This window comes from Diceros bicornis, chromosome 27 (assembly GCF_020826845.1).
Source record: "Diceros bicornis minor isolate mBicDic1 chromosome 27, mDicBic1.mat.cur, whole genome shotgun sequence".
In the NCBI taxonomy this organism is placed as follows: Eukaryota; Metazoa; Chordata; class Mammalia; order Perissodactyla; family Rhinocerotidae; genus Diceros; species Diceros bicornis.
Genome location: NC_080766.1, coordinates 3,113,623 through 3,135,549, shown reverse-complemented (window position 1 = coordinate 3,135,549; position 21,927 = coordinate 3,113,623). Strand labels below are relative to the sequence as shown.

Here is a 21,927-nt window from a genome sequence, read left to right as displayed (position 1 = left end):
TCAAAGGGTTACCAAGTGGCATTTTGAACCTCTTCCCTTGGGAACACCCTGTAAGACAAGGGACAGATGAATCGCTTGGCACTTGTGTGTTATCGCCTCCTTTCTGATGGCTGCAAGTGTCACCGAGACACACAGGCTGGACTCTGCCAGGGAAGCCTTCTCAGGACAGCCAGAAGCTGAGGATGAATTCTGGTTCCCGGCATCCCAGGCCCTTCCTGACATGGCACAGCCACCCAGGAAAGTGATTTGGTAATGGAAAGACTGGGAAGGCCGTACTTTCCCTCCAAAGAGAAAGAGAAGTGCCAACAGTGAAAGCTTGATCCCTCAAATAGACAATGAAATCCAACAAGCAGTGGGTTCTTGTCAGATTACTGATGCTGAAAAGGCCTCTTTTGATAATAGCACGATCCCCCAGCTGCCATGTCCATCTTCATGAATCAAATTTCCAACACATATGGATCTAAAAAACTGAGGGAAATCTGGTATTTCCTTAGATGCAACACTGAATTAGCATGCAACAAAGAACATAAAAATGGAGACCTAGAAGTAAATACCTAATTTGAGTACATAGGCATCAAAGTGCTTTTGAAACAATATTTTGGAATCTATTGGAATATTACACAAAAAGAATAATCCACTTTTAGTACGTTTTACTGTGACTGTGAGGGGAAAAACTGAATCATCCCGTGACGTTGGTAACTCGCTGCTGACTTGAAAGTAAAAATAAATGATGTACATAGTAAAAGAAAATGAGAGAACAGCATGAAAAAAGATCTTTCTCTCCTCACCTGAAACTCAACCTCTCACCTCAGAAAGAAACCGCTGTCTATATTTTCTATGTCACACAGCAGAGTTTAATAAAAGAAACGTATTGGTATGTTTTAAAGTTTCAAGAGCTCAAAGCAAGGAAGCATTAGGGACGCACCCATGAGACCTCACTGAGGTGCCTGCTCCATTTCATCTGCTGTCAGGATGTCCTTCTTGGCCCTTCGTTTTCTCTGCCTCGCTAGCAAGTCTGTCCGCCATCAGTGCTACCACCAGTCTCTCTCTTGTGCTCCTCACTGCCCTTTCCTCCTTCCTGATACCTTCCACAGTCACCAGAAATTGTTGGCAGTGAAGCTGTGGAATGCCCAGATCAGCTCCTGGAATCATCTCTGTCAAATCTGAAGACCGGCAGGAGTGGGCATGGGACCTGGAGTGCAGACCACCTGCGAGCACACCTGGCAGGGATTCACCTGTGTGACTAGGTGCAAGTTTTTGCAACGCTTTGGCAAGATTGAAAGGACTTACCAGTTGTCCTGCACTGCTGCAGGCCTGGAGTCCTTGCGGTCTCTCGGGCCAGCAGACCTGGTGGGGCTGGTCCAAGGTGTCCTCCCAGAGACCCGTCACTGCTAGGATGGGATGGGAGTCTAGTAACCCATCCCTTGACTATGTCACTGGACATCCTAAAAGGGATGGAGGTGCTTAAACCAGGCTTTGGTTTGTACTGGTTCCCACAGTCACGCTGCTTCCTCTGTGAAGACACGACTATCATCCTTCTTTTCCTCTTACCCTACAAAAATAAATCATGAAATTGGGTCAAATGACAAAGGAAGCCTGCCATTTTAGGACAATTATCATGGCTGTTTTGTACTTCCACCCTCCCTCTATCCTCTGGGGATCTGACCTGTGTCCTGGGATGTCATCAGGCAGATTTGCATCAAGAACAGAAAGCTCCAGGTCAAAACTCAAGGCTACTCCAGATCATTTCTCTCCCTCCATCCTGTTAACACCCCCTCCTTGTTTGAGTGTGTTTCTATTCCTTTCTTGTCCTTGTCACTCTCAACTGTGCAAGTCCTGGCACTCACTCTCAGGACAGTCGGTCCCCAATCTTTTACTAAATCCCAAATCCCACCATTTCTGTGTTTTCTGACTACTCATTTGCTTAATCCATTGACCACTCGGTGTTCATAGAAGTCAAATCAATAGTGACATTGTCAACCAGCCCTTGTTAGCGACTTACTCCCACATCCCAGATGTTCACATAATCCAAATGGTTATGTTCAAAGTAAATAATTCAGAAAACATTCACTCACCACAAATTCCTGATATCTAATACTTTTATTCAAACACTCATACAGTGGATACCTGTCCCTCAAGATCAGAAGTAATGCCAGATCACCGATCCTCACCTTAATTTCCTCCTACCCCTATCAATCCTGGATTCCATGGACTATGAACTCAATAATTTCCTTGGAATAATAAAAAATTCCTTACCACTTAGTTATGTTGTAAACCTCCAAACCCAGAAGATCCCGATTATCTGCCATGCCGCAGCTACTGCTGGTCTTATAACAAGCTGAAGAAAAAGCAGGAAACATGATCTTTTGGTACCACTGTAATTACAAAACCATCTGCATCAACTGGGAAGCACTCATAATGCCTGAAAATTTTGTTCTCTTTTTTTGTGTTGGGTCAATAACAAAAAGAAAACTCAATAAAAAAATGGACAAGGGACCAGAATAGACTTCTTCCAAAGAAGACATACAAGTGGCCAATAGGTGTATGAAAAGGTGTTTGGCATCACTAATCAGGGAATGCAAATCAAAACCACAATGAGCTATCACTTCACACCTGTTAAGATGGCGATTATCAAAATAACTAAAGGTGGCAAATGTTGGTGAGGATGTGGAGAAAAGAAACCCTTGTGGGAATGTAAACTAGTACAGCCATTATGGAAAACAGTATGGAGCTTCCTCCAAAAATGAAAACTAACATATGATCCAGCAATCCCACTTCTAGTATATACTCACAGCAATTGAAATCAGGGTCTCAGCGAGATACCTGCTCTCTAATGTTCATTGCAGCTAATTTACAATAGCCAAGACACTGAAGTAACCTAAATGTCACTGACGGATGAAAGGATAAAGAAATGGAATATTAGTCAACCTTGAAAAAAAGCAATTCCTGCCATTTTTGACAACATGGATGGGCCTGGTAGACATTATGCTAAGTGAAATAAGGCAGACAGAGAAAGGCAAATACTTATATGTGGAATCTAAAATAGTTAAACGCATACAAGCAGAGATTAGAATGGTGGTTGCCAGGGGATGGGAGGATGGAGAATTTGGGATCTGACGGTCAAAGGATACAAAGTTTCAGTTATCAAGATAAATAAGTTCTGGAGGTGTAGGCTACGGCATAGTGCCTACAGGTAACAAGACTGTACTGCATACATCACATTTGCTAATACAGTAGATATTAAGAGTTCTTACCACAGAATAATAGTAATAAAGGAGGTGAGAGAAAACTTTGGGAATTGATGGATATGTTTGTGGCCTTGATGGTGGTGACAGACTCAAGGGTGTATACTTATGTCCAAATTCATCAAGCTGTATATGAAAAAGTATGACATCATCGTTGATTCTTCTGCATCTTGAAATATGCCAAGTTCTCATCACATGAGAAAATTTTGTAACTATATATGGGGACAGATGTTAACTGGACTTATTGTGCTGATCCTTTCAACATATATTCAAACATTGAATCGTTAAGTTGTACCTCTGAAACTAATATAATGTTGTATGTCAACTTTACCTCAATTAAAAAAACACAACAGACAAAATGATTTGAATATTGTAAATGAGTTCAGTGAATCCCTGAAACTGCCCCATTCCCATATGGGAGTTACAGGAAGCAGAGAGGATGAAGTAAGATGGAAGAAAGTTGTACAAAACACTATTCAAATTAAAATCATTTGAGTTGCTATCAGCTCCTTGTGGCAGAGTTCTGTGAGCCCTGATCTTCTTTCACATTTATCTTGGAAAAGTATACTTTCAGACACAACCCATGAAAGTTCATCATTTGCTCTAATACGAAAATCTCAACTTAATAAATAAAACCAAAAGCATCCCTTATGTATGAATAAAGTTAGTGAACTTTACAGAGAAAAGAGCATATTTGCACAATCTCAATAAAGGAAACAGAAGAACTGAATGATGATCGAGTCGCAGTCAAGCTTATCTTTGAAAGCCAGTGAAACCAGGATATCTTTTCAAGGATGTGTGTAGAGCTGTCAGCCTTGGAAGATAGAAATAGTGGCCTCCTCTGGAACAAAGGGCAGGCTTGCTTACTGCCCAGTATAATAGAAATAACACCCCTCCCTTGGGCAAAGGTCAGCAGACTTCCTGTCCATTATCAAAGATTTGAGTTCCTTAAGCTCTGAGCTCTTGCAACCCTCTGCATGTCAGCTGGCTCACTGTGTATCACCTTGTAGGAAGTGGGATTTAGTGAACCAGTGCAAATGCTGATACTCGGGCCACTGTTATTGCTGTGTCGTTAAGTCCTTTGTCTCTGACCCATGGGTCTAGTTTCTTTTGCCAGCATCTATAAGACCATGGTAGGCTGACTTATTAGCTTGCAGGTAAGGTAAAATATCATACTTTTCACGGTTCCTGACAAGCCCTTAATGTAACCAGTACTCTTAGGAACAGAGAGCTATCCAGAACAATATGTATGGATATTCTTCATCGAAGACTTCATGCAACCAAAACTTTAATAAGTCTCTCTGATCTCTTTTATTTCTACCCCAAGTAGAAGGAGAGGCACCAAACTATTACAGACCTAGGGCTTGTGCAAGCCACCTGGAGACCTAGTGACCAGAAACTTCCCATGGGGAGCAAAGACAGATGGGCATATTTCCAAAATGGACCCATATGCCTCCTTATCATCCAAAAGACAGTACATTATCTTAATTTATGATGATTTCATTCATTAAAATCTTGTGATGGGCCAAAGATACATATCTAAGAGGAGTGAGACACATGGCAGTTGTAAGCAGATCAACACATTTGGTGAATATCAAACTCTGAACTAAACTTAGTGTTCTAATCAATTATAAGGTACGACAAATTTAATTAGGTCAATTAAATGATATTTAATGGTATGCCTGATTATTACTCTGCAATAATGAACAAGAAACTCATGTAAATAACTATAATTGGTCTTACTTTAAAATATGATAGTCAAGACTGTTTGAGATAAGCTGGAGAGAAGGAAGGGGGGAAATAGATAAAAGTTAACTGCTCTGAAACCACTCTCAAGACCCCTGGATCTACATGTAACCCAGGAGATCGAGGCAGATGGCTGTGTGCCTAGATCCTCCTGCACTGTGGTTCTCAGGGATGTCACGGGGGTGAAGCAGCTTCCTGAATCGTGTTTACACATCCATGTGTACAATACCCCTGACCATGGGGATGAAACACCATTCAATCATCCCTTACACCCCTCTAATTAACAATTAGATTTCAGAATCGTTGTATCATTACATGATAATTTATTCTTCAAACCTGTAGGATGTCGAGCTAAAAGAAAATCAAATTTCAATGGCTTCTTTTCTTTGAAGTACCAAGATGTTCTTTCACACTGGGAATCCGGATTAGAGGATAAATCCATCAAATCAATGGAAACAAGTTAAGAAATGGACAGAGGGATATTTCATTCATATATACACAGTTTGCACTGTGGCAAAAATAGAGTTATATTTTAAAAAATTAGAATTTTTTGAAATTTTAGAGATTTTAAAGACTTTGTTCTGCTTATACTCCCTTTGGTTTACCAAATCAAACTCACTCTTTAATGGGCATCTAGCATTGAGTGCTAATAACAGCAGCTTTTTTAAATTCTTATTTTTCCCAGGTCAAACACCAAGGGTAGAGGTCTTCAAGAGATCAAGTCTAATCTACCTACGGGTGTGGCAGGCTTACCTATGGATGTTCAAGCCAGACATTGCCAGAAGAACTACATCTCTTCACCCATAGGTGAGTTTTTACTAGTAATCACAGAAACTTAAGGATATCAAAGGAAATTTTTTATTAAGAACCCAAGTTATAGATTCTTCTCTTAGGTTCATTACTTTGAATTTTTGACTCAAATCATATCTATCAATTGGACCATGTTCAATTCTATGATCTTTAGAAGATGCAGCCTACAGCTGAAGAGAAACAGATACAACACCAATATCTTATCCTCTCTAGCCAAACTGAGAGCCCCTGGAGTCAGCAGTTTTCAAGAAAAGAAGAAGTCATCCGTCTTTGGAAGAGAGACAGTAGAGGCTACTCAAACATTCAACTTTAAATTGTTAACATGACTTGTTAGAATGTGATGGAGCACACCTTCTAAGTTTCATGATTTTTCTCCACAATATTGAGATGGATGACCTTGAAGTCCAGTTTCCCCATAAATGTATTTATTCAATGATAAAATTAATTTCCCTATAATTACCATGAAAATCTTATGTCATAGTGTCTGACTAAAAGGAAACAAAGCAAATTGAGCAGTTGAATAGCAGTGTAATTAATTCCACACAAGGATCTTACGGCAGCATTATGTATAATAGTGAAACTGGATGTAATCCCATTTCTATCAAAGAAGAAGTAAACAGATTATGGTATTCCTGTTCTTTGGAATACCTCTAAAACATCTAACATGGTAAGTTAGAATGATGTGCACTGATAAGGGGAGACGTCTTTGATATATGATTTGGGAAACAGCAAATAGCAAAACGATGTAGTTATGTAATTTATGTTAAAAAACTTTATGTGTATTTATAAATTCATAGGAAATTTCCAGAAGAATAAACCCCACCCTGTTAACAGTAGTGGCTTCTGAGTAGGGGAGTGAGCTTTCAGGGAAGGGGATGAAAGGGGTGGGTTTCACTTTATACAGATCTGTGTACTGTGACTTTTTTTACAATATGTATTTTCATAATTAGAAAAATGAATGATGTGACCATTTGGTGCAGGACAACAGCATTATGTTCACCAGTCTCTGTACTGTATGTTACTGCACAGCACGGACTGTAGGAAAAAGCCCAGAGGAGCAATGAAGACAAAGAAGACACGACACCTGCAAAAAGTCAGTGAAGTATTTCTACACAACAAACCTTCCAGGTGAGTGACGGTCAGTATCTTCCACTGCTCCAGCTCTCGCAAGAAACCTAGTACCTTCCCAGGGTAAGCTGGAGGACCACGGCCCACTAGTCCACTCCCCGCCCAGGGCCTGTTTGTGCAGGGTGACTGCCATCAAGCAGACAGTGGACTCAGGATGGGGCCTGTGTCTTTGGGGAGGCTGGTAGAGAGGCACAAAGTCGAACACCAGCTAAGGGCACACACCTGAGAGGTGGAGTTCCAGGTGGAGACTCAAAATGTACCAAGACACTGCATGAAGGAAGCTACTCCACCTCCCTGAGCCTCAGTGTCCCCCCCTGTAAAATGGGAATCACAGGCCTACTTCACAGAGCTGTTGGGGAAGATACATAAAAGTGCCTGTGACAGTCAGTGTCCACATTATTAACAAAGTCGTCTCCAACTTCAGAATAATTGATGAAAAGAGTAATGTTGATGAGACCAAAGACGAGATACTCAGCTTCATAACAGCCCCAGCAGCATGAGAATGAGAGGAGCTCCGAGTAAGCAGGGTTCTTCACAGCTCCACTGGAGAGGATGAACATGGGCTACACCAGGATAAGTCGCTGTTGTACAGTGACTCGTGTAGTGAGGGTGGGTCCCTAAAGACACTGTGAAATACAGTTACACACAGTGGCTCCTAGGAAACAACTAAAAGCAATCAACGCAGCAGATAGGAATAGGAAGGCGGCGAGCAGAGGAGGGTCAGAGCCACAAAATCTGAAGGAAGACACTGAACCACAAGAGCCCAGCTCTGTCAACAGCTGCTGTGGTTGCACCAGGAGATCAAACGTCTGAGACAGCCATTGTGGGGACTGCTGGGAGCACAGTGGTCACTGCGGCCACACCCCAACAGCAGTGCATCGGAGCACACACACCCTGACATTTTCCTCTCCATTAATCCTTGTTTTAAGATGATGAGGGCCGGCCCCGTGGCTTAGCAGTTAAGTGCTCGCGCTCCTCTGCTGGTGGCCCAGGTTCGGATCCTGGGCGCGCACCAACACACTGCTTCTCCAGCCATGCTGAGGCCGCGTCCCACATACAGCAACTAGAAGGATGTGCAGCTATGACATAAAACTATCCACTGGGGCTTTGGGGGGAAAATAAATAAATAAATAAAATCTTTAAAAAAAAAAAAGGGCCAGCCCCGTGGCTTAGCGGTTGGGTGCGCGCACTCTGCTGCTGGCAGCCCGGGTTCGGATCCCGGGCACGCACCGCTTCTCCAGCCATGCTCAGGCCGCATCCCACATACAGCAGCTAGAAGGATGTGCAGCTATGACAGACAACTATCTACTGGGGCTTTGGGGGGAAAAAAATAAATAAAATCTAAAAAAATAAAATAAAATAAGATGATGAATATCCTCATGTTACAATGTCTCTTTCCAACCCTTGTGGACGAGTGTAATCAGAACCCCCTGAAGAAGGCACAGGCCAGAATAGGATGGAACACTGGGGGCTGAGGGAGTGGCACTGCACCTGACCACACAGACTATCATCCGGGCCTATTGAACACGAGAGAAGAACCCAAGGATGTAGTCTAATGAGAATTCCCCGTCTTGCCACATTCAGAGACACTACAGAGTTTCTCTTCCGTTCTTTACAAAAATGTCAAGGAATTCATGCGTCATTAATTCATAAAGAGGCAAATTCTTGACAAAGTGACAGAGTCCAGATTCCATGACCAGGTTTTTCAGTTGTTTTGATAATATCCCACATTCAGGAATCAGAAATGTAACCTATTGGGATGTGTAATATAAACAAGGACTTTTTTTGATGTAGATCAATGCCCAGATTTTTAGAGATGACATAAATCATGAAAGCTGCTAACCATTCCTCCACAGGTTTCAATAAGACTTTTAAGTTAATTTACCAATCTCAGGAAAAAAGAATTTGGCAATTCAAGTTTTTTGTTTCTGCATTCAAGCGTACAGTACAGGCAAGAGAATGAGCAGAAAAAAATTAACAAGGAGGACTTGTGCCTGCCCGGTGGCTTAGCGGTTAAGTGTGCACGCTCTGCTATTGGTGGCCCGGGTTCGGATCCGGGCACACACCGATGCACCGCTTGTCTGGCCATGCTGAGGCCACGTCCCACATACAGCAACTAGAAGGATGTGCAACTATGACATACAACTATCTACTGGGGCTTTGGGGAAAAAAAAGGAGGAGGATTGGCAATAGATGTTAGCTCAGAGCCGGTCTTCCTCAGCAAAAAGAGGAAGATTAGCATGGATGTTAACTCAGAGCTGATCTTCCTCAAAAAACAAAAGAAAAAAACAAGGTCTTGGTTGCATTTCATCTTTTGCAAATAAGCAGGATATTTTATGCTCTGTTCCTCTCACTACTCTAAACAATTTTTAAAGAATATGGTACATCTGACTATCCCTGGGTGTGTTTATCCTGGAACCTTACCAGAATCCAAAGCAGAGATGTTAAAGCTGATGGGTTTCAAATGCTGCCCAAGTGCTGTCTACCTTGAACATCCCTCTCCCAAAGCTGGACCACCAGTCTCTTCCTGAGGGATCAGAGTCGTCACCCGTGTCCCTGAGAGACTGGCCACTCAGGCCTGAGCTGAGATTAGGCTACCAATCTAAATGGCAAAATGCTTAAGCTATTTTCATCTTAAGGATGCTGTTTCAGAGGCCCCTGCACTGGAAGGTGTTGGTGAAAATGTTCTATTAGATACTTGCCTGGGAATTGGGTTGTTCTCCGATGCTCTTGGCGGATCCTGGGGAAACCAATGATTAACCTCATGGATGCCTCAACTTCCAAATCTGCGAAAAAGTCAAGCAACAGCCACTGTTACCACCCTGCAAAGCTCTTAAGTTGTGCTTGCAAGAGGGGCCACAAGGGCGAATTTCTCCCAAAAGCTGATGAAATGATGGCACTTTGGCTGCAGAAGGCAGAGGGCAGCAGGCAGAGGAAAGTTTCTGGGATGTCAAACTAGTTCCCATAAGCACTTTAGAGAAGCACCTGGCCCTGGACTAGGTAGGAGGCTGTGGAAAGACCCACAGACATGCAGGTGGGAGGAGGAATCAAGCAACGGAGGGAGGCGGTGTGGAATAGACGTGAGTCCGGCTTCAATTTTGGACAAAAGCAGTTGCACGATGCAGGCCCGCGGCTGCCCATGCAGCCGCCACACCCTCCTAACTCCTTGGTCCTTCTCGTCCCATCACATCCCTCTGAGACTCAGTCCACGTGGAGCAGGTGCAGGACCACAGTGCAGAGCACACCTCCTTGCTCCTCCCCTCAGGACTAGGCACTGCCCCGTGCCCAGAGCATCCCGGGAGTTGTAGTCCTGTAGTCCTGCAAGCTCCCAGCCGGGAGCGGTTGAGAAACAAAAGCTCCCAGCATGCACTGCTAGGGGCCCCAACTCCCTCCTTGTCCCTCCACCCCTGGGCCCCACTCCTCTCCTTGTCCACCCCACCCTCTATCATGCCTCTTCTCTCTACCTTGCCCACCCTCCATGCCCTGCCCACCGCCTGGAGTATGCGCAGCGTGGTTGGGCTGCATCCCTTGAGGCCGGTACTCAGGTAGGGGTGGGGCTCACCAGCCTGGCTGTTGCTGAGGATGCTTGCAGCCCTCCTTGAAGCTCCCTGGCCAGTATTTGAAATGTAAATTCAATATCTAAAATGGAAATACCGGGTGACTGGAATCCTGGAATTTGCCTTTTCAAGACCACTTGTCCTACTATCCCCTCCATCCCTCCAGGCTGCCATGATCCTCCCTCTGGACCCTGTGGTCAGGGTCGCTGCAGAGATCCTCCCTTTGGACCCCGCCTGCCTGAAGGGCCCATACCTTGGTCAGGAGTCTTAGAAGGACTGCCGTGAGCCATGTCATAAAAAGGAGAAAACATCACATTGGACAGCCCCAATTCCTGCATATACAGACGGGAAACTTAGGTGCACTGGTAAGTGACTCCTAAGCCACTTCAGGGGACCACACGCACGCCCCTTCTCCAACGCTGCACACAGGCTTGTTCACTGGACTTCCTTATCCCAGTGTGGACCTCGTGGCCTCATTAACACAGGCAACAGCACTGAAACTTCCCGTTGGTCCTTCCCACAATGTCAGGGAAGTTTTTGTAGGAAGGTAATATTCAATTTCTGCTCTACTATAGGGCTGGCTCCTTGGCCACCAGTTTTAATATCCCTTTTTAAATATAACCTCAGAATCACAAAATAATTAAGCAAAATACTTTGTTGCTGTTGGGGGTTATGGTGATAACTCTCTGAAGTTATTTTTCCATTTAGCTACTCTGACTCCAAATACTACAGCACCACATGCTTCTCAGACTGGTGGATGCACAGCTCCACTTCTTTGCAGAGAGGATGCACAACAGCAGAATATCCGTGGCCCGACTTTCTGGAGCATCAGTACTACTACAAGATTTAGAAAAAGCAAAGTTAGGTCATTTCCAAGGTAAGGAATTAAAAACTTAAAACTAAGATGAGGTGGGAAAGTCATATACCATTAATAGTTGTCAGTAATCTGTGCCTGAAATGTCAGACTGTCTCTGAGACCCTATTTCCCATTGTTTTAAATAGAAAAAATTAGAAGGCATAGCAAATCTATCGAAAAATCCTACCAATTTCCTAAGTCACGATATGACACTTAGACATAAGTTATGAACATCATTGCTCCTTGTTTTCTTCCTCATTCAACCCAGTCCCACAGGTCTTGAGTGATTGCTGTGAACACTGCACTGTGCTAGATGTCAAGGCCTTGGTGAGCATCATTATGGGGGTGGACGTTGATGGAAAAAGATTGCATCATAAAAACTCAAAGCCATGCCACTTGCCAAATTGAGGCAAAAATGGAAAGACCTAGGGCGCCAAGGAAGGGTGAGGGCATTAATAGATACTTGGGAGTATTAAAATCCATCTAATGGTGTCATGAGTGAATGTGTTCCACTTTAAAACAAAACTCAGCTGTTGTTCTCAGATATTGAGTTTATCTTTGTGCAAATATGCAGGATTTAAAGTGTTTATTGATGTATAACATGCATACAGAAATATATGCAGAGGTCATCCGTGTAAACCTCAAAAAATTATTACAAAGTCAACACACTTGTGTGACCAAGAACTAGCACCAGCTTCATTCAGGCCCCGACAATCCCTTTCTCCCTCCTTCCTCCCCAAAGGTAACCAATATCTTACCAGCAAACACTGTATATCGAGTTTGTCTTCTTATACAAGTGTTTTGTTACAGGAAAATTTAAACAATATACAAAATAAACAAAATAGCATAGTAGGCCCATCACCCAACTTCAACAACTATTAATCATCTGCCATTTTTGTTTTATCCAGACTCCATCCCATTCTCACCTCAGTTTATTATTCTTTTAGTCCTTTTTGCGTGTGTGGGGAGGTAAGATGTACACACACTGAAAGGCACAAATCTCAATCGTACAGTTTTAGCAAATAAACATGCCCATATAACCTTCACCCCTTTAAGAATAATATATTTCCTTCACCCCCAGAAAACTCCTTCCTGTTCCTTCCCAGGCAATTTTTTCCTTCCCCTGAGGCAACCACTGTTCTGTTTTTTTCACCATAGGTTCATCTTGGCAGAAATCAGCCCACATGTATTGTTTTCTGTCTAGCTTGCATCCCTCGTCACGAGGTAGATGAGATTCACCCAGCACGTGTGTGTCAGCGTTTGCTCCTCAGCACGGCTGAGGGCGTTCTGCTCTGTGGATGCCCCGAAGTGGGCTCGTCTTCCTCCTGGGGAAGTGCAGATCATCTCCTGTGAACATTCTTGTACAAACCCTTTTTGTATGCTGTTTAATTCTTTTATTAGCATTTAAGTGACACACCTTTGCAGTTTTTAGTGGTTGATCCAGATTACAATATGCATCTTTAACATATCACAGCCTACCTAGACTCAATAGTGCACCAGTTTAATCAATGTAAAATATGGGAGCCTTGCTACAGAACAGTTCCATTTACCTCTGTCTGTCCTTTGTGCTATGTTGTCATAAATTTTACATCTACCCGTGTTATAAATCCCACAATACAGTGTTATGATTTTTCTTTAAATAGTCATAGGTCTTTTAAAGAAATTAAGAGAAAAATGTTAAGTATTGGGAGGGAAATGCTTCGAGGATCTGCAAATGTACTGTTTCTTCTCTAAGTTTCACTCACAGTTTTTGCATTCATCAGTCAGTCTTGCCCACAGTAATTATTACTGTGGTGTTCTAGTGGCGATTTTCTATTTCATGCTATCCAGCCGCGTTTATTATTTGGAATTCTGTGAGGAAGATTCCCCCCTCCCTCTCCCTGCCTTCTTCCTGTCTTTCTCTCTTTCTTCTCCCCCCCTTTTCTTCTTTCTTCCTTTCTTATTTAATCTTCTTTATATCAGTATAGACTCATGGATATTTATTTTATTCTCTGGGTAATAATCCAATGCTACCATTATTTATTTTGTTGCTCCCAGTTTTCCAGCTTGAGCCGTTGAGAAGTCTTTAAGATTGATTCCTTTTGGTTTTTTTTTTAAAGATTTTATTTATTTATTTTTTCCCCACAAATCCCCAGTAGATAGTTGTATGTCATAGCTGCATATCTTTCTAGTTGCTGTATGTGGGACGTGGCCTCAGCATGGCCAGAGAAGTGGTGCGCGCCCGGGACCAAACCCAGGCTACCAGCAGCGGAGCACGCTCACTTAACCGCTAAGCCACAGGGCCAGCCCAGATTGATTCCTTTTGACACATCTCATCATTTTCTGTGGTTTTTTTTGAAAGCACTTTCCTACTTTCTGGCACTACAAGAAGCTCCAGGCTCATATTGTATTTCCCATCCCCAGATTTGAATTAGCCATTTCTCCAAGAAAACCTGGTTCTTTTTATTGAAGAATGATATTTAGAAACCAAAATGTGGGAGCTAGGTGTGACCATTGATACGAGGGTGTCACTGCTTCTAGACCCTCTCAGCAGAGCTTGGAAATGTATGTATGAATGTAAACTCAGGTATACACATCTACCTATCGATATATCAATCTATCAATCTATCTATCTATCTGGATAGATATATTAAAAGAGACATGTATTCATACTGATACTTCCAACTCCAATCCAGCACCACAGAGTTTATTCCAGCATTCTCCTTTTGTTTATTTGTAACTTCTTTCACCAACAGTGAGAAACTTAACTCCAGTTATCTACAATATATTTACTAATGTGTCAACTAGTTTCAGAATCGCTAATCCATACCCTTATGAAAAACAAATTTACCACCTAGAGTACAATGTTTTTGTACAGTACTTTAGTTTTACAGTATCCCATCAAAACACTGTCTTCCAAAGTTACTTCGGTCAGGACCTTTCATCCCCACCCCTTCTGTGTGGTTATGTCACATGCTTGTAATACAGTGAGGTACATTTGTCACTGCATTCCATCTGAGTTCCCCAGCATCCTGATTGATTTTTAAAATTTGCAGAGTAAAATTCACTCTATGCGGTGTACAGTTGTATGGGTTTTGACAACTTTACGGTCATGTATCCACGTCCACGGTACCACACAGCGCTGTTTCTTTCACTCCCAAAATTCTCTCATACTGTCTCTTTGTAGTCAACCCCTTCCCCCACTCCATTCCTCGGCAACCATTGATCATTTTCCATCCCTGTAATGCTGTCTTTTCTAGAAAGTCATGTAAATGGAATCATATACTATATAGCCTTTTGAATCTGGCTTCCTTCACTTAGAGATATGCATCCAAGATTAATCCTTGTTGTTGTGTGAATCAAGAGTTTATCCTTTTTATTGCCAAGTAGTATTCTAATGTACTGATGCACCACAGTTTCTTTCTCCATTCACCTGATGAAGGACATTTAGTTTGTTGCCGGCTTTTCACAATTATGAATAAAATGGCTATGAAGATTCATGCAAAGAGTTTTGTTTAAACATTAGTTTTCAATTTGCTTCAGTAAATCTCTAGGAGTGGGATATCTGAGTCATATAATAAGTGTATGTTTAACTTTATAAGAACCTGTTAAGTGTTTTCCGAATGCAACTATCATGTAGCATTCCCAGTTCTAGTTGCTCCTAGTCCTCACCAGCACTCTGTAGTTGCAAATATATTTTTTATTTTAGCCACCTAATAGGTGTGTGGTATCTTATTGTGGCTTCTGCTTCCTTTTTGAAAGTGAGTTCTGCTAAATATAAAATCCTGTGTTGACTTTTGGGTTTTCTTTCTGCACTTGAGAGATGTCATTTTGTTGTTGATTTGTCTCTTTTGTTTTTGATAATATATCATCCATCAGTCACATTATTTCTCCCTGTATGTAATGTCTTCCCCTGTACATATGTATTTCCCTGACTGCTTTCAAGATTTTCTTTTTATCTTTGGATTTTAGCAGCTTGACTATCATGTGCCCAGGTATGGTTTTATTTTGTATTTTATTTTGTGTGTTTCCTGACTTTCTTGGATCTAAAATTTTAGATTTTTCACCAAATTTTGGAAGTTTTATGCTATTACTCATTGATTTGCCTTTCTGCTTCATTTAATTTTTTGTCTCTCCCCTCTCTGATGGGGACTCACTCATCTCACAGGTCGTAAGGCTGTCTTCATTTTTCTCAAAACTTTTATGTTCTTTTCTTCAGACTGGATAATTTCTATTGCTCTATATTCATGTTTCTTCTACTGTTTCTAATCTACCAGTAAACTCAAAAATATTTTCTGTATTTCATCTTCCTATTTGGTTCTTTTTTGTAATTTCCATTTCTCTGCTGAATTTCTACATCTGTTCATTCATTATGAGAATATTTTTCTTTACCACCATGATCATCTTTATAAAAGCTGTTTTCTCATCCTTGTCTGCTAATTGCAACACCTTGGGAATAGTTTCTACTGCCCACTTTGGTCGTATATGGATTATATGTTCCTATTTCTTCAAATCTCATGATTTTTAAAATTATGTACTAGAAACCATGGATGATAGTTATAGAGACTCTGGATTCTATTGTATCCCTGTGAAGAGTGTTGTTATTTTTCTAGCAGAGAGTTAACTTGGCTGGACTGAAACTCCAATCCTATCTCCTTTACAATGGGCATAGCTGAAATCCTCATTCAGTTCTTTCATCTTCCAACTGCTGTTTTTACACTACGCCCTCTGGGGCCTACCCTGCAAGTGTGTTGTTCAAAGATCTGCCAATTTGCTGTGTGTGTGGGGGGCAGACTTTCATACATATTTTAAGATTTTCCTCTTTGTGGTTCCCTCCCTTCCAGAATTTCTCCCCTAACTTTCCGGCTACTCTGTCAGCCCCAAAATACATCCTCTAACATTACAAGTAATATTATAGTTTTTCCCGTCTGGGCCATGTACAGATTTTGGAATGCTTTGAGGCAAAAAACTCAAGCTTGCAAATATCTCCTGGTAAAATTCCCATGATTCAAGGGAAGACTCCCCTTCAGTTCTGCTTGCCTTTGGAAGAGATTTATGCATACATACATATACACATTTATTATATGTGTATTACATATAGATACATGATTCTATATAAATATATATAATATTTCATGCAGATTTTATCATTGTTATCTGTGAGAGTGTTAGTTCAACAAGCTACTCCACTAGTACTGGAAGCTAGACCTCGCTTTTGTTTCTTTTTTGCATTTTATATAAATGGAATTATAAAGTATATAGCCTTTTGAATATAATTTCTTTTATTCAGCATTATGGTTGTGATATTCATCCATGCTATTGCATGTAGCTAGTGTTAGTTCATTTGTTGAAAATAATTAATGTTGTTAGATGGTCATAAAATATGCATAACATGAAATTGACCACTTTATCCATTTTTAAGTGTACAGTTCAGTGACATTCAGTACATTCACATAACTGTGTAGTGATAACCTCTAACCATCCACAGATCTATTTCCACCTTGCACTGAAACTCTGTGCCCATTAAGCAACAACTCCCTGTTGTCCCTCCCTCTTGACCCTGCCTGGGAACCACCATTCTCCTTTCTATTCCTATGAATTTGACTACTCTAAGTACCTTATATGAGTGGAATCATGCAGTATTTTTCCTTTTGTGTCTGGCTTTACTTCACTTAGCATAAAGTCCTCAAGGTTCATCCATGTCATAACATGTGTCAGAATTCTATCCTTTTTAAGGGTGAATGGTATTCCACTGTGTTTTACACAACAATTTTTGTCAACTCATCCATTTATGGACACCTGGCCTGCTTCCAGCTTCTGCTTATTTTGAATAATGCTGTTAAGACCACGGGTGTACGTATATGTCTTTACATATGCGTTCAGTTCTTTTGGGTTTATACCCATATATGGTGTTCTGAGATTCATTTTTTCACATGTGGGAGGGTTCCCCACACCTCCAACAAGCAATTCTGGGAATGCCAGATGGTTGTAAGATAATTCAACTCAATTTGATGCTGTCAACCCAGAGATACATCAGATTCCACAGTTTAAGGGCTCAGTCCTATAAGACTGCACACCCACCCAACCTCACCTCTACTTCAGATGCCAGTTACAAGCCCAGGCTGTTACCTGTACTTCTGACTGAGTGACTGTAAACCAGAGATTCCCACAACATCCTCCTTGGGTTTGATTAATTTGCTAGAGTGGCTCACAAAACTCAGAGAAACATTTACTAGATCACCAGTTTATTATAAAAGGATATAACTCAAGAACAGCCTGATGGAAGTGGTGCATAGGAAAAGGTATGGAGAAGGGGCACAGAGCTTTCATGCCATCTCCAGGTGCACCACTCTCCAAGCACTCCTTGTCATTGCCAATCTGGAAGCTCTCTGAAACTCATTCTATTGGGATTTTTATGGAGGCTCCCTCACGTAGGCATGATCAATTATTAACTCAGTTTCTAGCCTCTCTCCCCTCTCTGGAGGATAAGGGATAGGACTAAAAATTCCAAGCTACTAATCGGGGCTTGGTCTTTCCGGTGACCAGCCCCCATCCAGGAGCCATCCAGGAGCCCACCCAGAGTTGCCTCAATAGAAGAAATGATTCTCTTAGTGTTCTTATCACTTAGGAAATTACAAGAGTTTTAGGAGCTCTGTGTCAGGGATGGGGTCAAAGACAAATATTAGAACAAGAGATGCTCCTAGTGTTCTTACTTATCATTTAGGAAATTACAAGGATTTTAGGAGCTCTGTGCCAGGAACTGGAGACAGAGATCCATAAATATATTTTCTGTTATTTCAGAACCCATAGGTAGAATTTCTAGATCATATGGTAATTCTATTTTTCATTTTTGAAGGAACTGCCATACTGTTTTCCACAGTTTTATATTCTCACCATCCAAGCACAAGGGTTCCAATTTTTCAAAATCCTTGCCAACACTTGTTATTTTCTGATTTTGTGATAATAAAACTATTCTAATGTGTGTGAAGAGGTATCTCAATGTGGTTTTATTTTGCATTTTCCTGATACTTAGTGATGTTGAGCATCTTTTCACGTGTTTACTGGCCATTTTATGTCTTTGGAGAAATGTCTATTCAAATCCTTTGTGCATTTTTAAATTGGATTGTTTTTTTATTGTTGAGTTGTGGGAGTTCTTTATATATTCTAGATATTAATCCCTTATCAGATATGTGATTTGCAAATATTTTCAACCATTCTGTGGGTTGCCTTTTTACTTTGTTAATAGTATCTTGTGATACAGAAAACTTTTGCATTTTGATGAAGTCCAATTTGTTGGTTTTTTTTTGTTGCTTATGTCTTTGGTGTCAGATGAAAGAAATCATTGTTGGCAATGGCCTTTGGACCCAATGACATGCAGCTTTTACTCTGTGTTTTCTTCTAAGGATTTTATAGCTTCAGCTCTAATATTATATCTTTGATCCATTTTGAGTTAATTTTTGTATACGGTGTAAGGTAAGGGTCCAATCTCATTCTTTTGCATGTGGTCATCTAGTTTTCCCATCACTATTTGTTGAAAAACTTATCCTTTCTCCAATGAATGGTCTTTGCACCCTTGTCAAAAATCATTTGACCATATATGCAAAGGTTTATTTCTGGGCTCTCTATACTATTTCATTAGTATATTGTGTGTATTTATGCCAGTACCACACTGTTTTGATTACTTTGTAGTAAGTTTTGAAATCAGGAAGTGTGACTTCTCTAAATTGTTCTTCTTTTTCTACATTCTTTTTGCTATTTAAGGTCCCTTGAGAGTCCATATGAATTTTAGGATAGATTTTTCTATTTGTGCAAAAAACATCATTGGAATTTTTACCTCCTTGAGTAAGTTGATTCTTAAGTATTTTTCTCTTTTTGATGATATTGTAAATAAAAATGTAAAGTTTTTAAATTTCTTTTTCAGATTACTTATTATTAATGTATAGAAGAACAACTAATTTTTTCATGTTGATTTTGTGTTCCACTACTCTGCAGAATTTATCAGTTCTAAAAATTTTTTCGTGGAATTTTTAGGGGTTTCAACATATAAGATATTATTTGTAAACAAATATAATATTACTTCTTCCTTTCCAATTTGGATGCTATTGCTTTCTTTTTCTTGCCTAATTGCTTTGGCTAGAACATCTAATACCATGTTGAATAGAAATGGTGACAGTGGGCATTCTTGCCTTTTTCCTGATCTTAGAAGAAAAGCTTTCAGTCTTTCTCCCTTGAATACGATGTTCTCTGTGTATTTCTATATCTGGCTTTTATTATGTTGAAGTAGCTTCCTTTTACTCTAAGAGTTTTCTCGTGTTTTTAACATGAAAACATGTTTAGTTTTGTCAAGTCTTTTTCTGCATCCATTGAGATGATCCTGTGTTTTTTTCCCTCTTTCTGTTAATGTGCTTTATTACATTGATTAATTTTCATATATTGAAACATCCTTGTATTCCAGAAATAAATCCCACTTAAAATGATGTATAATCCTTTTAATATGCTGCTGAATCTGGTTAGTTATTATTTTATTGAGGATTTTTGTATCAATATTCCTCAAAGATACTGACTTGTAGTTTTCTTTTCTCTTAGTGTCTTTGGCTTTCATATCAGGGTAGTGCTAACTCCATAGGATGACTTTAGAAGTATTCTCTCCTCTTCAACTTTTTGAAAGAGTTTGAAAAGAATTGGTGGTAGTTAATTAAAAAAAGGCTTTGGGCACACAAATAAATTCAGCATAAAATAAATACAAATAAATATTTTTTTTAAATGTGAAAAAGACTTTTTCTTAAAAAAAAATAAAAATTAAGCAAGTACATCCCTTATCACTTTATTTCTAAAAGGGTTTTTTAACCTAATAGTAAGCAGAAACAAATAGTTAAAATTAAAATGACTCAAGTCTTAATTTCTTTCATTGCAAATTTTCTGACAGAAGTATATGGTGCCATCATGTATGACATCTTTTATGAAAAAGTGGTCATTTTTTGTGGTATTTGAGAATATTATGAATTTCCCCAGTGGCCTTTGACAATACTCTGATATGCAAAGTTATCGTTTCAACATTTATGTCTTATTATTGTCCTTACCAAATTAACAAATTCTGTCAGGTGCTAATTAATCAACTACTTTTCATATGATTCAGGTTCTCCGCCACCAACTTCCATAACCATCAGGATATTCTACAACTTCTGCAAGAGTAACAATTTTACCTTACACTGTATTTGTCTCATGTGGTTTAAAACATCCAGAAATCATTGATAAACTGACCCTGCCCAAACTAAAGCATGGTGAGTTATAAAAGATGGTCGCTGTTAAGTGGGGAGGGATTGCAGGTTGAACTTAATTTTATAAGTGGTCAATTTATTACAATATATTGTTCTATTATCTATTTCACTTCTTTTTTAAAAAAAGTGATATTTGAGGGCACTTAGATAATAAAAAGTTGAGAAGATAAAGAACTGATATACTCTGTAAGCTTGAAATGTTTTCAAGCATAAGATACAATAAGAACTAAAACTAAGAAATGGCAGAGGAAATAGAGATAAGAGGATGAAATTGCAAAACTGAATCTATAATAATATCTCAATGGCTAGCGCTGTGGTGCCAAGAAGGTGGTGTAGTCAAAGAATTCGTAAAGATGATAATAGACTGCAAAGAAAAAAGACTGAAATTTTTGCAGAGAGAATTTTTACAGCGATATTACAGATAGAGAACAGGGAAGAGAAGTTGGAGTGAGAGACTATCTTCTTAAATTACTTCCACTGTAGAGAACAAAAAACCAATTTGCTGAAATCTTTATTCCCTTCTATGACCCTGTGGAAGATCAAGATTTGGCCACCCTGAAATCTATCTCTTTACCTTGGTTGTTTTCTCTGAGGGCATTTGACCTCCCCCACTAACTGCCTAAAGAATTTAAAACAAAACATCTGTTTCAGGAAGGAGTTATTATCATGATGGCTGTAAATATAATGTACAATAGATATTACAATAGAAAAGACACCAACAAGCCCATCTTATCAGAAGTTCTGTCTCTGACCATATTCTTTGGATGGCCCTGCAAGGAGTTGCCAGACAGACATTTACATTTATAAGGGAAATCTCCATTTGTAAAGGTATCTGCCTCTCTGAATTGGGAAGAGGGGGAATGACCTCATTTCTAGAAACTTATCAATGTAAAAGGTGAGGCCTTAAATCTGCATAATAACCTCACTCTTGTTTACTGTGCTTTAGTGGTAATCTCCTGTAACTGACTCCCCCCACCCCCAACAACTTCCTTTGTCATTGGCTGAACATGATATTTAAGATGAGAATTCTGCTATTGTGTTGAGAAACGCAGTGTCCTTGCTTTCTCCCATGCATACATGTTATTAAACTTGGTATTATTTTCTCCTTCTAACCTGTCTTGTTAATTATTTGGCCAGCCATAAGAACCTTAAGGAAAAGGGCAGAGGGAGATTCTCCCTCTATCCCGACAACACTATCTTTACGTGCAAAATCTCAGCCCTGAATGAATGTCACATTCCTCCTTTTGCATCCCTGGGGAACAGGGCAAATAAGCTCATCTGAATCCTCAGCTGCCCAGCCTGTGAAATAAGGCCGGCCATCCATTCTC

The 21,927-nt window shown here is 40.2% G+C and overlaps 1 protein-coding gene across 5 annotated transcripts in view; it reads left to right on the top strand.

Annotated features, from left to right (window-relative positions):
• Positions 1-21,711, top strand: part of LOC131423088 (ral guanine nucleotide dissociation stimulator-like) — a 303,954-nt gene extending 282,243 nt beyond the window's left edge. Inside the window, exons 2-6 of one of the 5 annotated variants that reach the window (XR_009224221.1) lie at positions 5,677-5,798; positions 6,752-6,929; positions 10,653-10,851; positions 11,195-11,363; positions 20,458-21,711. The gene's annotated coding sequence lies outside the window, so the exon portion shown is untranslated. Of the gene's footprint in view, positions 1-5,676; positions 5,902-5,955; positions 6,034-6,751; positions 6,930-10,652; positions 11,072-11,194; positions 11,364-19,062; positions 19,164-20,457 lie in introns of those variants that run through there. The other 4 variants (XM_058570666.1, XM_058570668.1, XR_009224222.1 and 1 more) reach the window with 4 other exon arrangements.
• Positions 21,712-21,927: the final 216 nt, after the last annotated feature.